At 40.8% G+C, this 16,289-nt stretch overlaps 1 protein-coding gene across 2 annotated transcripts in view; it reads left to right on the forward strand.

Annotated features, from left to right (window-relative positions):
* The window catches only part of SORBS1 (sorbin and SH3 domain containing 1), a 167,222-nt gene that overhangs the window by 36,065 nt on the left and 114,868 nt on the right, over positions 1 to 16,289 (forward strand). The window contains exon 2 of one of the 2 annotated variants that reach the window (XM_064663717.1): positions 6,274 to 6,332. The gene's annotated coding sequence lies outside the window, so the exon portion shown is untranslated. The remainder of the gene's footprint in view (positions 1 to 6,273; positions 6,333 to 16,289) is intronic. The other variant, XM_064663718.1, reaches the window with a different exon arrangement.

The raw sequence follows: 16,289 nt of genomic DNA on the forward strand, positions 1-16,289 counted from the left end.
TGTCAGTGGCAGATCCTTGCCTATCTGACTTAAATCTATTGAAAGCAGACTTTCTTTTTTTTATGATCATCTTTGAAGCAGTCCCCAAAAAAAACACGTGTAAGTAGCAGCCTGGTTGAACTCTCCTGGTGCCACAGAGAAGGAGTCCACATAGAAGTAATTGTGGTAAAAGAATGCCATTAGTTAAAAAATATGGGCTCTGCATGTATTTCTGGTCCTGACACAATTCAGTTAGGAGAGTATTTTCACAGTAGTGGACTGAGTAATGCAGGTCAACAAGCAAACCACTTTGCTTAATCTGTGCATTCAGAAGCTTGTGTGGATGCTAGATGAATGCAATGGTTTTTTGGTAGGCATTTGTTTTAAATCCCATGGGTTTTATTATATGCCTTTCAATGGGTTTTCAAACTGTTCTATAGCATTCTGCAGGTGGAATGTAATTTTCCTAGTGAGATCTGAAGTGCTTGACAACCGGTAAAAAAAACCTGCCTCCTTTTAGATTTGTAAATAAGATTTCTTTAAAGAAGCTGCTGGGTGCCACTGTGCACCTCCATTTTGTTTGCTATAAAAGAGGGGAAATGGCCAGGATATCAGAAAGGCTTATTGATGTGAAGTGACCCTGAAGCTTATTCCAGGAAGTTTACTTTCAGAAAGTGTTGAGTATTCGTACTTTGAGAACCCTTTAAAGCATTTATGATTCACACCAGACACTCCTTTCAGTCTTAGTTGACATCCATCTCATAAAGGTGACATAAGACTAAATATTGATGCAAGGAATGTTTTGACTTTTTAGCTGATAAAGTGCTAATTATAAGAACCGCAACGTGCTTAGTAACAGAACCACAGATAACAGACACTCAAAGGTTACTATTCCAGAGGAGTTACATCATCCAGCTCCATGGATGAAACATCTTTTTCCATGGAAGAAATTGCATCCTACATGGAAGGGATTCTTTTCTGTACTGTACAAATCCTACAATTGTCCTTACCTACCCATTTCCTTTCAGTCTTCCGTTCTCGCACAGAAGTTATTCTCCTCATTTGGCTCCTGCTGTACTATAAACAATGCTCCCCTTTCTTCCCCCTGTCCTCCTACACTCGCTTTTGAACAATTCCATTTGCTAGGATTAGAGTCCACATACAGCTAGAGGTGGGGGGAAAAGTGTCCTTTCAGCTTCCTTTAGTGATCTTCCCTTTTTCTTTGCATTACCTAAGTAATTTTTTCCAAAAGCATGTTAATGTTTGCTTTAAGAGCTTTCAACAGCAGCACTGCTGCTGTGCTCCTTGATGCTTTTCCTGGCTTTTTGTTTAAAAAAGCATTGAAAGTCAGTGATTAAGTTGGGGAAGATGATTTATTTTCATTGTATGCTGTGAGTTAAACTTTCAGTACCTTGCACACGGACTGCTTTGTGATGAAAAGGAACAAGTGCTCCAGAATGGCAGAGACAGTGACACTCCATTCTGTACCCTCTCCTTTCTCCCTTCTCCCAGCACTCAGGTTTTACAGACATGGATGCTGACTCTGATGGGTCACGTACTCTGCAGAGTCGGGCATGTCTGTCTTTCACAGGCAGTGTGTGGAAAATGACAGCCATCACATTATTTCAAGTGGCACAGCAATCATCCTTTGATGTGCCAGACTACTTTTTGCAGGCGAGAATTGGCACTGTGTTAGGCTCTTGTGGGTAGAAGGATGGATATACATGCTCTTTGTTTTCTAATAAGCATGTGCTTCTGTATAGTGTGAATGCTGGGGGGGTGGGGGGTGAGGGGTGAGGAGTGTGTGTTTGTTTTTTGGGATTTCTTTTAAATGTGGATCCTATTTGTCAGCATACTTGAGCTATGAAGATCGGCTCCAAAAAGTTTTAGTGATTATTCCAGGGAGCTCTATAGCCTTTCCCTGCAAGGGTTAAAAAATGAAGTAATTCTGGAATCTGCGTAAAACATTAAGCTTGAAATACTTTCATAGTGCTCAAATAGTACAGGATGGTACCAAGTTCTCTGGAGCCCACTGGACCTGTCTCACAAGGCAGGAGCTCATTTTGGAAGAAACCGTGTTCCCATGGGTCTTAACACTTTGCCCGAGATATTCAGGAGTGAGCTGTTTAATAATAATGCTGCAGTTGAATGATCCCTCTCAGTCAAAAGGTCCTGCATGCAGCTATGATGAAGAGTGAAGCTTTGAACAGCCTGGCACCAACCTCTGCATTTCACCAGCCTGGCTCATATGCTCTAGGGAAGCAAGGAGCGAGGGGCAGGAAGGCATGTCCACCTGAAGATATGATGTGGTTAGAGAAGGGCAGACATTCAGCAGTTGACACTCTAAAACAGTAAATTCAGGACAATATTCACTCCATCAAAATCAAAGAACAACAGGGAAATGTTCTTACCCTTTCTGTCACAGCACAGATTATATTAGGATACAAAACATCTCTGTTTAAGCTTCCCACTGGGTTTTGCGTACAGAAAACTATCTAGTTTTGTCAGATAGATTCTCTCTGCCAGGTCTTCTAACTGGTTGCTGCTTGAATGTTTAGCAGGTGTGGCAGAAATATTGTCTGGGAGGTTGAACAGTGCACAAGGGAAAAGTGAAAAGCTCATGGTGCACAGTAGTTAGACAGTACTGCAAAGGGTGGTTTGATAGTTAATAATGAGATTTCTGCATGAGATGCAAGGAAGATTGCCCAGAAGGGGCTCCTCCTACCTCCAGCAACTTCTAGTACTGCAGCATCTTTAATGACAGTATCTAGAATATGTATTTTTGCCACTTCTACCTGGATATCCAAACATTTCACTTTTGTCAGTAATTTAAAAAATTTGCTTGAGCCCTATTTTCATACTACTTAATCGAAAACTCGATAATTCAGATACTGTATTCTCATCTGGCTCAAGCTGTTGAGAAGGTGCATGGCTGCCACCTAACCAAAAAGATTATTGCACTTGCCAGAAGGAAATCTCTGCATGTTTTACCCTCACCAAACCATTTTGCAGGGAACAGGCAGCATCCTGGATACTGTTTCTTCAAGCTGTAAATCAAAAGTTTAAAAGTAGAATTTAATTTTTCTGTTTCTGCCTTTCAAGCTGTTTGGAATGTAGTTGCAAAGTGTGTCTGATCCTCAGGGATATCCGTAGGAAGCATGTGTTACTGATTGAACTTAATTGGACTTTCAAAGATTTTCTCCTCCATTGCAAACCTGTGGAAAGAACAGCCCTTTGGCACTCTGAATTAACATTAGATAATGGTTCATGTCAGACTTACTTATCTAATGATAACACCTACTATTGCTGCTATTCATAATAATGTTTGCTCCTTTATACTTAGTCTTTTGGCTGTTTTGTGGTGTATGGAAAGTCCAGGATTTTCCTTGAGGAGTTCCTGCTGGAATCAGGGTAGATGTGTCTCACTTACTGTTCTTGGCCTTTGACTCTACGTTCTAGCCAAAAACATCCAGGCCTTTTTTATTTTTTTGTAAAGAGGTCTGACTCTGTTTCTTCTTGTTTTGTTTCTATTTCCAGAGGCATTTATTTGTGTGGCTGAGGGTAGGGCATGATTTGAGTTTAAAGCTGTTGTGCAGATAAACAATCCAAGTTTGTCACATTACAGGTAACCTGTAGTCAGCTTTTGCCCATCATAAATTAAGGCAGGGTGGAAAATAAACTGTACTTTCCATAACAGCATTGGCATTAGAGCATAAGATAGGCATTGGATAGCTTAGATCCAGAGTAAGTATAGGACTGAAATGGAAGATATAGCTGTGCCATTGCTGGTATGCCTCTCTTTTTTCTTTATTAGAGTTCCTCTGTAGGGATGCCAACACACCCTAGTGCCCAAATTGGGTAGAATAGGGTTACTCTTCTCACTTCACAGACAGTAAGTGTAAAATTAAGGACTGAATGACACAGGAACACAGCTAAGCTAGGCATGCAGGCAGAATGTATGCTGGTGAAAGGGCCTTTAGGGTATCAGTGGTACCACATGGTATCTGATCGTTATGCCCAGTGGTGTTATGACATGGTTATGGGTGGTGGGCTTTATCTGTTGACTCTTGAGGAAAATGAGGCTCAGAAACTGAGAAGATGGAGTGAAAAGGGATGGGGTGTTCCTAGCCCCAGTCCTTACTTCTGAGTTCCGGTAGGCAGTGAGACATATTGCTTTCTGAGAGGGTAGAAGAGGTAGGAAAGTTGATAGGCATTTTATTTCTCAGAGCAACAGGGAGAGAAAAGTTCTTCATTGACTGGAGGACCAACAAGAGCATATCAACAGATGCATAAATCTTGTGATTGAGAAAGGATCAATAGGATAGAAAATCGTAGAATCCTAGAATGGTTTGGGTTGGAAGGGACCTTGAAGATCATCTAGTTCCAAATCCCCCACCATGGACAGGAAAACCTCCTACTGGACCAGGTTGCTCAAAGCCCCATCCAGCCTGATCTTGAACATGTCCAGGGACATGGCATCCACTACTTCTCTGAGCAACCAGTTCCAATGCTTCACCAACATCATAGTGAAGAAAAGTACTAGGCCGTCCACCCACTGTAGAGCAGCTCCCCAGAAGGGCTTCTATTGCACAGGACAATGGACTGATCTTTATGTGAGGGGTTACCTGCCACTGTGGTTAGGAGTCCTTTCTGGTGACAGAAGGTGTCTTGGAGAGCTGCTGTTTTTATCTTCTGCTTCGGGACTACAGCTGTCCTGACTCACACATAAAACTTCCAGTATGAGAAAGGGAAGTTTGGACATGGTATATATATCCAGCTGAATGAATACTTTTCGTCCTATGCCCTTCCCACTGGGAAGAAGTCTTTTTCCCATCCAGAGATATCTACTGATCCACCATTTGAAAAGCAATGAAGCACCATCTATTGTATTGAGGACAGCTTTTCATTGGGAATATACAGAAAGCATAAATGTTCCCTTATCGGGATCTAAATACAATGATGATGCAAAACTTTGAGCTCTACCTGTCCTGTGACTCTGTAGCATGAAGTGAAAGACAGCTTTGAGCATGGGCCCTGCTTGTATCATCCACACTAGACTTGGAGAGTACAAATTTAATTCCACCGCTTGCTGCTATTTCTAATTGTTTGTCCTTGTTGGTGGTAGCAGCAGAGAGTGAATTTCCCAGCTGCTATTGCCTGCTCTTGAAAACATGTACAGAAGTGCCTGTTGTGGATGAGGGAGATTGTTGGGTGGGTTCCCACTATATGGCCTTAATGAGGTGAGAAAAAATGAGTTTTAACCTTGAGCAGAGATCCTTAAAACAGATCTTCTAGAGGGCTTAGATCTCATTGAAATACTCCAGCTTTTGCAGAACTGTCTTTTTAGGCAGCTCTGCTCCCAATTTTTTCTTCTGGAGGAAAAGACAGGCAAAGGCCAGTGTCTTCAGGCAGGAGGAGGGACTCTCCTGAGAGACTGCAAGATGGAGAAGCAGCAGCATAATGTCCACAGGAGGGACCTGGCTCTCTGGCACACCCACTGTATCCCTACATATAGGTTTCCACAGGCTGTGTCCTTGGCAAGTAAGAAGGCACCTGACTAAATCATAATGGCCAAAGTTCTGAAGCAGATTTCGTTGTATATAAGAACGTTTGTCCTAGTCCTGGCTCACATGTAACTTCGTATTAAACTCAACATAGTTAAAGTAGTATTAGAGCATTCATATCCGTCAATCAGGCTGTCATTTATGTGACAAACTATGAGAATTTAGCTATTTACCAACTTTCATGGTATTTTTAGAAAATTTTGAACGCTCTTGAAAAAATTCAAATATGATGAGAAGTTATTGTGCATAAGTTGCATACAGAGTGTTTTCATATTTGTCTCTATTTTAACCTATTACAGAATCTAGTCCTTTCTTGTCACCAAATGAGTCTGTGTCTGATGTATTAGATAAAAACATATCCCTGACTCCAAATGCTAACAGCAGCACATTCAGTTCTCTGGATTTCAGCAGCTTAAGTGGGTGTTGCAGAAGTTTGGCACTGTTTCTCTTTACAGAATGATAAACACACATGATGTTGCCTTGGGTTTCATCTAGACACAGAGGCTCTTGCCTCATAAAAGCTGATTCATATGCAAATGGTGACTCTTAGCTTTAAAAGATAACAAGGCTAGTTGAACTGGATGGGCTAGAAATAATTGTCAAATTTTCTTGCTTATCCCAGGGTGGTGGTTTCTTTTATTTTAGACTGAGAAAGCATTTTATTGTTCATTTTTTCTAACAGCTGCATTAGATTATTGTATTCTATGACACTTTTTTTTTTATTTTCCAGTAGGAGTCCAGAAAATACCTGTAGAGCTGTGGCTTCTCTTTCTCTGAGCTCTGCCAAAGGTATGTATGTTACGCACTGTTACTCTCTTCTGTATTCATCTAAATTGCACTATGGAAACTTCCAGGAAAGTGAGTTTCAAAGTTATTGGCAGAAGACGACTGCTTCCTTGATTTTTGAATGCAGTATTTCAAATACAGTACAAAGGTCTTCTCTGGAGAGTTGCATCAAATCAGAACTAAGCTTGAGAATTCAGGTTAATTCATACAACAGTGACCATCTTGCTTGTGTACTGTTGCAAGTGATGTTCAAGTTTGGGCTGCCTGATAGTAGATAGTAGGTAAACCCTTGTTTTCAGAGGCTCAAGAACAACAACAGTTATTTAATAGCAGTTATACACTGATTTCAGAATGTCTGTTAATTAATGATTTCCCAAGGTTATACCCTAACTCAGTTATCACTCCTGAGCAAATAACGTGGCATAATGGAAGCACTGTCTTCTCCACCTGCTAAGTCTGGGAGTCTTTCTCCTAGCTCTCTGTAAGAGTGTCTTGTTTTCTAATTAGGCACTGAATCAAGATAATACAGCTCCTCCTCAGCAGCTTGGTACCTGAAGCAGTTTTACCAGAACTGCGTGATGTAGAGAAAGTGCTTTCAGCAGGTGTGTAAAATTTTGACCTAAAAATAGGCTAACATAGTAAATAAGAACCTGATGTTCAAAGCTTCAAAGCTGTCTTTACTGTCTAGTTTGTTGTATAACTTGGAAGAATTGAAATAGCTTTCGTGGTGATAATTATTAACATATGATTGCAGAGTTAAGAGTAAACAATAGTGTTTTTCTAAAAAGATAACTGTAAAAGCCCCTACTATAACATGATATTTCTTTTTTTTAAAACTAGTGCAAAGAACTATGTAGCCTAATGATTAATTTTTATATATATAAAAAAATACAAAATTCCTGAGTAAAATTCTGATTTCTAATGTACATGTCAGCTTGACAGTGTCTTCCTAATAACAGAAAGTAATGTATGATGAGGAACAGTGGGGCTCTTTTTTTGGTTTGGTGGTTTTTGGGTTTTTTTTTCTTCCTCTTGAGCAGAGGGTAGGATGTGGTTCCTTTGAACTGTTGCACCACATAAGCTTTGACAACTGCAATTTGTACTCCCTGCAGTACCTTCTAAGTGTACATCCACCCCCTTGTAGCTGGAGCTGGTGGTGGCCCAGATTCTCAGTGAGCCAAGGGCAGGAAAGGTTCTGGTTCTCTCTTTCAGTGTCCCAGGAACTACGAACATTTTCTAGTTCTTCGTTTGGAAAGCCAGATATTCCCTGACCCTGGGTGAACTCACCAATGCTTTTCAGCCTCCATAGATCCCTCTTTTCAGTGTGGAAGAAAGAACTGAGAATGAATCAGAATTAATTTCCGCAAAGTTTTCCCAAGTAATTCTCAACCACCCATGGGTTTTCCTGGAAGACTGGTATACAATAGGCCTTTGTCTCCAAATGGATTTAGTTATTATTTTTGAATCTAAATGCCTAGTTGACCCCAGTTTTAAAGGGCTCTTTAGTCCCCAAGGCTTAGCAGTTCATGCTTGAAACCTTTTGAAGATGTGACTTTTCTGTGAATATACAAGGCATCATAAATTCTTTCAGTACCAGAATGAATGCAAAGTAGTCTAATCATATCTGAATCTGAGCTTGTTACATTTTGAAGGAGCCAGAGACAAAGCAAAATGTCTCTGAAAGAAGTTTTATTATTTCTACAGAAATACATTGTGAATTAGGTCTGGATTCCTTGACAAAACTAATTCATAGTGGGGCATACATTCAGCAACAGGTTTGGAGTTCCTACAAGCTGTGAGCTCTGAATTGATTGTATAAGATTAGTTGCTCAGTTTACTATCTTTTTGGTTATTTCTATAACTTGAAACTGTGTTATTTAGAGGCAAAATAAAACATTCTCTTGTGAAAATCCTCTCACATGTGAGCTTTGATATTTTATGAGCTGGAAAGCTCATGAAAATTATTACATTTTCAGGGGAGATGTTCCTGACACCGGTTTCAGTAGGTAGAGAATTGTGGACAGGTTTTGGTGCCTTTTTTTCCCACAAGAGCTGAACACTTGCAGCTGAATGGGAATTTCTGTAAAGAGTTCAGCTTTCAGTCATATAGGGGCAGATTTTCTAAAGTGTTTCTGTTCTGATCTTTCTGAAAGTCTCTGTCCCTAACTCACTTGCACTAAGCAGCCTTGCCCCTCCTTCACCTCCCTTCAGATCTGTAACGCTTACCACTTGATAAATCGTGTGCCTCTTTCCTCCCAGACAGATAGGAATTTACACCAAATCTGAACTCTGAAAATTGCATTGGTTGCAGGTAAATAGATGTTGATTAGTACTGAAATCTTGTCATGCATAATCCTGAACATGAGAGAAAAGAAGGTATTAGCTCTTTTACTGCTGTGCTGATATTGCTGTGGCCCTGCAATGTATTTTTGTACTGCTTGGTCCAATCTACTTTTAAATGACTGAAGTGGTGGAGTGTGTTTTATGCCATGGAAGAAACTGTATAAAGTTCAATAGATTTCACTGTTACAGGGGTTTTTTCTATTACAGTTGACGTTTGCTTAGACTTGCTTCCATGAGATATAGCTTTTTCTTTCCTAGTGCACACTGGCCATTGTGAAAACCTTCTCAGTTCATCTCTTGGTCAAATCTCTTTCAAGGATAAGACATTAAGAATACTATCATTGAAACTGTATTAAAATTAATAAGAAAGAGAACCTGATTGTAGGAAGCAGTGTTGGAAAGTGGATGGCTGGATGGGCACCATCCAGCGCTCATTGTTTCAGAGCCCCTACGAACATGCCACAACAGTGATTCTTTCTAGCTCTGAATTTCATGGCAACAGTGCACAAATTGTTGACATTGTGGGATAAGACTTGTCTCTAATCTCACCCTTAGGAGCAACCTGGTACAGAGAGAACAAACCCCATATTTTTCTTTTCATACTAATTGTGGAAATTTGTGATGTGGTTTGTTTGTCTCCATGAATGTTAGACTAGATGACATGAAGGCCTGACTCCCCTGCCAGCCTTGTTGGAATTTCTCCGTTAGCATCACCGTATTTTATTCACTGGCCCTGAGGCCAAGGCATCATACATTCCCTGTTTGCTTGAGCAGTCGCTGCTTGTGTGGTGTCACTGGTGAATCACAGCTTCTATTTGGTCCCTGAAATAAAAACTCTGCATCTGGTCTGCTACTGGGGTTTCTGTTTTCCAATTAATGCTACACAGGACGTGATAGAGTCAAACCCAGAGGGAAATCATACTGAGACCAGTGTGAAAAGTGGATGGGACCATTCTAGACTCTTCAGCCAACATTAAAGAGAAAGCAAAGATCTGAAATATTTTTTTAAATGTCGTGACCTTGAGGGCCTGGAGATAGAGGAGTTAAGGTACAGTGGTTGTAACTGAGTACGGCCTCACGTCCACAGTACTGAGATTTCAAACTCTATCCTGATCCAAACATGGGAACAGTAAATAAGGCCATTTCCAGGGCTGTGATGGTTCATTGGACTATTTCAACAGTTGGATCCTTTCACTTTGAAACTGCAGTGTCACCAAACAACTGCATTTTTTTTAATTCCAGAAGCTTCAGACAGTCAGCGAGGATTGTATCCAAACAGTACACTGAGTATTAGTGTGTTCCAGCAAATGCATTAGTACCTATTAAACATTTATACAGCAACATAAAGTTAGACAAGGATTCACAAACATAAATAAGGCCTGTTCTTTGCACTGTAGAGTCATCAGTCTAAATCCTGCCTAGATAATGACATACAGCACAGCTGCTTATAGAAGGAAGGGTGAGAAACTTTTGAAGGAAAAGTGATTTCTGAGACGGTGGTGACTGGAGAAGGGGATTTGCAGGTCTAGGAACTAACAAATCAGGTGGTGTAAAAAGAGTGTAAATAGGAATTGAGGCAAGATAACAAGTCTAGAAGGTAGTAAAGAATGGAAAACAAGTTGTTAGCTGTGAGATAAGCTTGAATATGAAATGGTCAGGTATGGATAGAAGAATTTTCTCTTGCCACTTTTTAACACTCAGGCAATGTCTTCAATATGCAGACCTGATGGAAAGTGTCTTGCAGATATTGAGGATGGGACAGAATGGAATAAAGTCTGAGCAAGTCTGTGTCTTTAAAGCAGTACATATAGTTACTTTGGTGTGCCCTGATCAAAATGCAAGTGTTTTCTCTTAACCTTTTGGTATTTGGAGCTCTATACCTTTTTTTTCCTCTTCTCTGTGCTCCACCTGGGAAGCTTTTTTTTTTTTTTCTTACAGCAGTGTCAAGGAATTGAAAAACAAAGGGTGGTACAGATATTTTTATCTGTTGCCTGGAATGTGTCCTATATGGGAGCTACAGGAAACACTGCATAATGAGCTTCCAGCCAAATAGAATCTCAATAAATCTGTAAGTCTAGTAGACTGTATAGGAAGAGAGAAAAAGTGATATTATAACAGGGGCTGGCTCTGAGCAGAGCTGTCTAGGGCACTAGATAGCCCTAAAAAAGCTCCAAGCCAAAAAAAAACAACAATCCCCCTAACAAACAACAACAACAAGAACAAAAAAAACCCAAAACCCAAAACCCCTGATGTCCTCTCTAGCTGGTAAAACTAAAACTGTCAAAGTGAAAGCTTACATGAAGCAGTGAGGTAGGTAGTGTTGAGAAAGAAGTGCCATCAGTTGCTACTTTTCCTCCTTGCTCTCTGTTGGCAGTACTGGGAGTAGCAGGGCTTCACAACAGTTTTGACACATCCAGATTCATCATTAAAATGCATTCAATCTTGCCCATACTGCTGGGAAGCTTGTCACCTGTTAAAACTAGTAAGTGCAAGTTCTTGGTGGCTCATAAAAAAATTTCATGTCAGTGCTACAAAATTATGGACCTTTCTGCTGATTTTGTTTTGTGGTGCCTTGAAGTTTCATCTGAGATCTCGGCATAATGAAAGTCTTCTTGAGTATACAACCTTAATAATATGTAGCATTAATGTAACCTTTTGGTATTATGAAACACCAGAAAGTTAAGTGGTACAGCTCAAGTCCTGGAGAAGGACTCTGGGTAAGGCTGAAAATGAATTGAAGGTGTTTGCTTAGAACTTTTCAGTGCCTACACACCCATTTTGTCCCTGCAATAAATCTGCATGCGGCATTTAGAAAGTAAAATTTTTCTTTACCCAGCATTACACTTAATGTTCTCTGACCATTACACTTCTCTTTGCTCTCTCTCACTCTCACAGTACTTTCTAATATACAGATATCAGAGGAGTTAGTAAAGTTTGGCTGAATGCAACAATTTTTATCGGAGCACTTGTGCAATGTGGGAAATCACGTGCTGGAGAGCTACTTGCATGGAGACAGCAAATTCAGGAGTAATGCTGTCAGAAAAGGGATGTCCTGCCACCAGCTTTTGTTTTCCACTACAGTTGCCAGTGGAGTGAGGGGGCTGGTCATGCTGCCCACCCTGCCTGCCAACTCGCTAGCTCAAGGCCATTTGAGAGGGACAAGTGCCATGGCTGCAGGGCACTGAGAACCAGCACAGCTACCAGCTACTCCCTGCTTGAGACTGAGACCGGAGTCAGGACTTTAAAGAATGAAATCCCTATCGACAAGTATTTTGTGGACTGTGTGGTATGGACAAAATCTGCATGACTTAAGTTTCAGGTTGCTAGGTGCTTGGGTTCTTCTGCTGATCTCTCTGTTGGCAGCTGCCAGCGCTGCATACTCTGATGCTCACCCCTTCCTTGGGGCAGGGTTGGCTGACCAGACCATGCAGTTTTGTGCTCCTTTGGCAAACCGATGATGGTGTTCAGGACCTGGCCTAAAGTCAGTCAGCCTGCTCAGAGAAACATAATATTGCACAGGAGGGGTTGCAAATGCTGCACCCGTCCCTCTTCCACAAAACCTGTCCTTACATATGAGTGACTGGAAGTTCTAGTACCTTAAAATGGGGGTGTTACAGTACCAGTCCAGCTGGAGTGTATTGGTTTAGGTCTGATCTACAGTTAACATAAGCTTGTGAAACTAGATTGAATTGGCCCGATATTGAAACCAGTTCTTGAGACATGAAGCAGAGCGAAGGTAATTTGTGTAAAAGTCTACTGCCACTGCAGGCACTGGTCCAAGGAAAGACAGATGGAGAGAGGGAAATGTCACAGAGAAGGGGGAGGGGACCTGTGAAGTATGTATAAACTTAAGATTTGTACCTGTAAGTAAGACTTTAATGGCAGCTAGAAAACAGAAGGATGAAGTAGAAGGAAAAGTGGCAAATGATGCAGATATTAATCCTGTTTAACAAAATATTTCCAAGAAATAAAATTTAATTATGAAAGGAAACCAGAAAATATCAAAGCCAATCATCTCAATGTGAAATGGGAACCAAAGGCAGTGCTGAGGTTAAAGCTTGTTTTTGTCTCCTGCCCATGTATTACCATAGAGGAAAAAGTAGAGACTGTTGTTTTTTGCTTACCCCAGAACCAAGCTGGGCAGGTTGATTAAGGGGTGCTTGCACTGTTTTAGGGTTGGATCTGGAAGATGAAGGCAATAGTCTGTTACTTGCATTGGAAAAGTTGGGGGTGGGTAAGAAAACAGAGGGTGAAACACATGGGAAACATTTGCTCCAAGGAGGCATTTTAGAAATAAGCTTACGCAGGAGGGAAGGAGAAGCAACTGTGCTGCAAGCAGGGACCACCAGGGCTGCAGTGAGAAACAGGAGAGGAGGCAGTGTTAGGATAAGGTTTCAGCCAAATCAAAGAAATAGGCAGAGGGAGGACCTAGACTGCAACTTTATGGCCAAGACACCTCTCTGGTCTAGACTGAAAGTGAAAATTTGGAGTGTCTGTGGATGGTGTACTTCCTTTAACCTAGACTCCTCTCAGGGAAAGGAGCAGGGTGCTTTGGACTCGTGCTGAAAGCAGGGTAGGTGGTAAACATACAGAATGATTTATCAGAAATGGTGTGTCCTCTGTGGAGGGGGAGATACCACCCTATAATCAGGAGAGAAATGAGCTGTCTAGAGAACAGTAAGTCAGCCAAAGAGAAAAGGTGCTCGGTTAGGGCTTCCAGACTGTGCTTCTTACTCTACTACAGGTTCTTTACTTGGCCTCAAGCAGAGCATTTGTGAGTCAATTCAGTCAATTTGTTTCTAGGTCTTCAGAAGTGCCTGGTAGATTGCTCTGGAAGCACAGACAATCTTACTTGTTCCCAAATAACTGGTTTTCTGAACCTGAGTTATCTTGGCTTTTACTTTGTTGCACTGAACTGCAGAAGATCTTTCAAGTTCTTCTGTGGATCTGTGGTTTCATGACTGGTGCAAACTGATCCAAGCCTTGGCTGCTACTGAAAGAATATGCCCCACGCTACCCCTACCCCAGCTTCACCCTTACTCTGTGTTAGCTCTGGTGTTGATGTGAAATGTAACATCAGGTGAACTGATAATGAATCCAGCTAAAAACTTCTCCAGCAAAGATAAAATGGTGCCTCACTGACATGAGGAAGCTGTTTTGTGCCTTTGTCAAATGGGAGGGATACCCAGCTGCAACTTCCCCAGAATTGCTGATTGGTTTCTTGTATGTGACCCTGAGGCTTCTGGTACTGGTAAAGGCTTTTGTTTTATGTAAATCAGTAATCTGATAATATGTGGTATCTCCCAGGTCTTTTTTTTCTTCAAAGTAATTTTTCTTCTTCCCCCCCCTTGCTGAAATTACACTGTCCTTGTTTATCCAGTTATCTGACTTCATATCCTTTACATGGTGCTCATGGGAGACTGATCCAAAGCCCATTGCAAGCAATAACAGGATACATGTTACTGATAGCAGACTTTGGATCAGAAATAAATCCATTTATTATGCCTGGGGGTTGTACTGTTTATACTCCACAGATCAGTTTCTATATCCCATGGTGTATCACTAAAGGCAAGTTAAATAAAATTCATCCTATGCATCCAGTTGTCTTTATTACCCTTTGAATTTATTGATAGTTCTTCCTATACTTAGAGACTGCAAATGCCCTAAAATTGATCTAATCCCTGTTTCCATAAAAGCATTTTTTGGATGAAAGCATCTCAAAGTGCTCTACAATAACTATGCTCAAACAATCCCAGTACAGCTCTTTCTGTGGTCATGCTGCACCACCATTCCCATAATCAGCCAGAAGAAATTGCAATTGTGGGATTGCTTCCTTGCAAGTTGAAAAGATGGGCAGATGGGCAGAGTTATTATACTGGATTTTGGTTGAGACTAATGTTTTTTTCCAGCCTAGGTGGGCTGGAGAAAGAAAACCGACTAAACTTTCCATGAACCACATTAAAAGAAAGTTTCGCTTCCCTGGTGAGAAGAGCCACTCCCAAAGCAGAGTGCTTTCAGAGTGGGTGGGGAAGGGAGCTGGAAGGGAGAGGCTTCACAATCCAAAGAACAGATTGAGACTGTTGAGGTTCTGCTCAGCATCTGAGATGCTTGATCACATTGCTTCAGCCTGCCAGCTTTCCAAGTTATGTCAATCTCAGTTTGGTTCCATAAAGCATGTGCATTTTTTTTAATGGATCCTGAGAAATGTGAACCTTCTGTGCTCAGAGTGGGTATTGAAATATCCCATGGGACTTCAGTTTAAGCACTGCAGTTTCTGGTGGCCTTAGTGAAAATGAATCTTTATGTTCTACAGTCATGAAAAATGCTGGGCACTGACAACTTGCTAAGAAAGTGCTTATTTTTTTTAAAAGGTAGCACTGCTGAGGAACTTACTAGTGCTTGTTAGGCTGAAAGTGGGAATTGAGAGCTTATCCAGCAGAATCGCCCTTGTAGCCTAGTGTTGGGTCTGATTTCTGAGGCCCACGGATTTGCTCGCACGTGCTAGTTAAGGAGCAGTGGCCTTTTACTACCTTTTAGGGTTTTGTGGTGAGAGCAGTCAGGTTGGATGTTGTCAACTGGCAGCTTTTCAGTGATCTTTGTCTCTGTGGAAGCACAAAGCTGTTTTTCAATGTAGACTGTAGAAACGGCCTGAAAGAGTCAAATGTGGCAGAAATTGGGAAATTCCTGGGAACCCCCTGATTATGTCATAGAAACATTGGTCTAAAGCCAAAGTTAATAACCTTATGTGTCTTAAGTTAATAATTACAGGTATTAATAAAATCACTGTGAATTTTCCAGAGACAGTAGCATCACTAGTAATACAGTGCATGCCATTCCAGAACCAAAAGCCAAAAGGTTGTTGTTTTGATGCATTTGGCCATTCAGTCCATTTATATTACAACTCACCTCTCCCTCTCAGTATTTAATTTAAAATAATTGTGAATGTTTCCAGAAGGAGACAATTGCTGATCCAGACTGTATAACAAAATGTGGCAAAAGAATATCTTCAGTTTTAAGGTCACAAATAACTGCATTATTTTCAGAACGGGACAGAAAGTTTTCACTTTTCAGCTTTGAAATCCCTTTGTTTCCTTGAGAAATTGTTCTTCTTTCTGTTTCTTCTTAATCTAAATAGCTTTGCTCTCCTTTCCTTTTCATCTCTTTGCTCCACTCAGTGGAAAAGAGGATAAGGAGGAAACAGAATTGGGAGAAACTCAGTGATCACAAACCTGATTTATTACTTTAAAAAAAGAATATATATTTTTAAACGAGACAACATGAAAACTCAGAGGAACTGCACAGAAAATATTCTTGTTGGATTGCAGTTGCTGCAATAATTTGTTATGCAGTTTCAGCTCATAATGCAGGTGTAACTCTCATCAACTGGGCATGTTAAAGGCTATCCATTTGCACCTTCAAACACTATAGCAACTTTCCTTATCTGTAAAAACACTTGTGTTTGAAGGCTTTGTGCTAAGGTACTTGTTCAGAGCAGAACAGCACTTATTGAATGACCATTTTCCTCTGTAACACCTAAGGGACTTCCTATCCAGCTATTGAATTGTCAGAAGTCTACTAATTCCAGGGGATTTTTATGAAGTGGCTTTATGAAGAGGA

This window comes from Pseudopipra pipra, chromosome 8, assembly GCF_036250125.1.
Source record: "Pseudopipra pipra isolate bDixPip1 chromosome 8, bDixPip1.hap1, whole genome shotgun sequence".
NCBI lineage: Eukaryota > Metazoa > Chordata > Aves > Passeriformes > Pipridae > Pseudopipra > Pseudopipra pipra.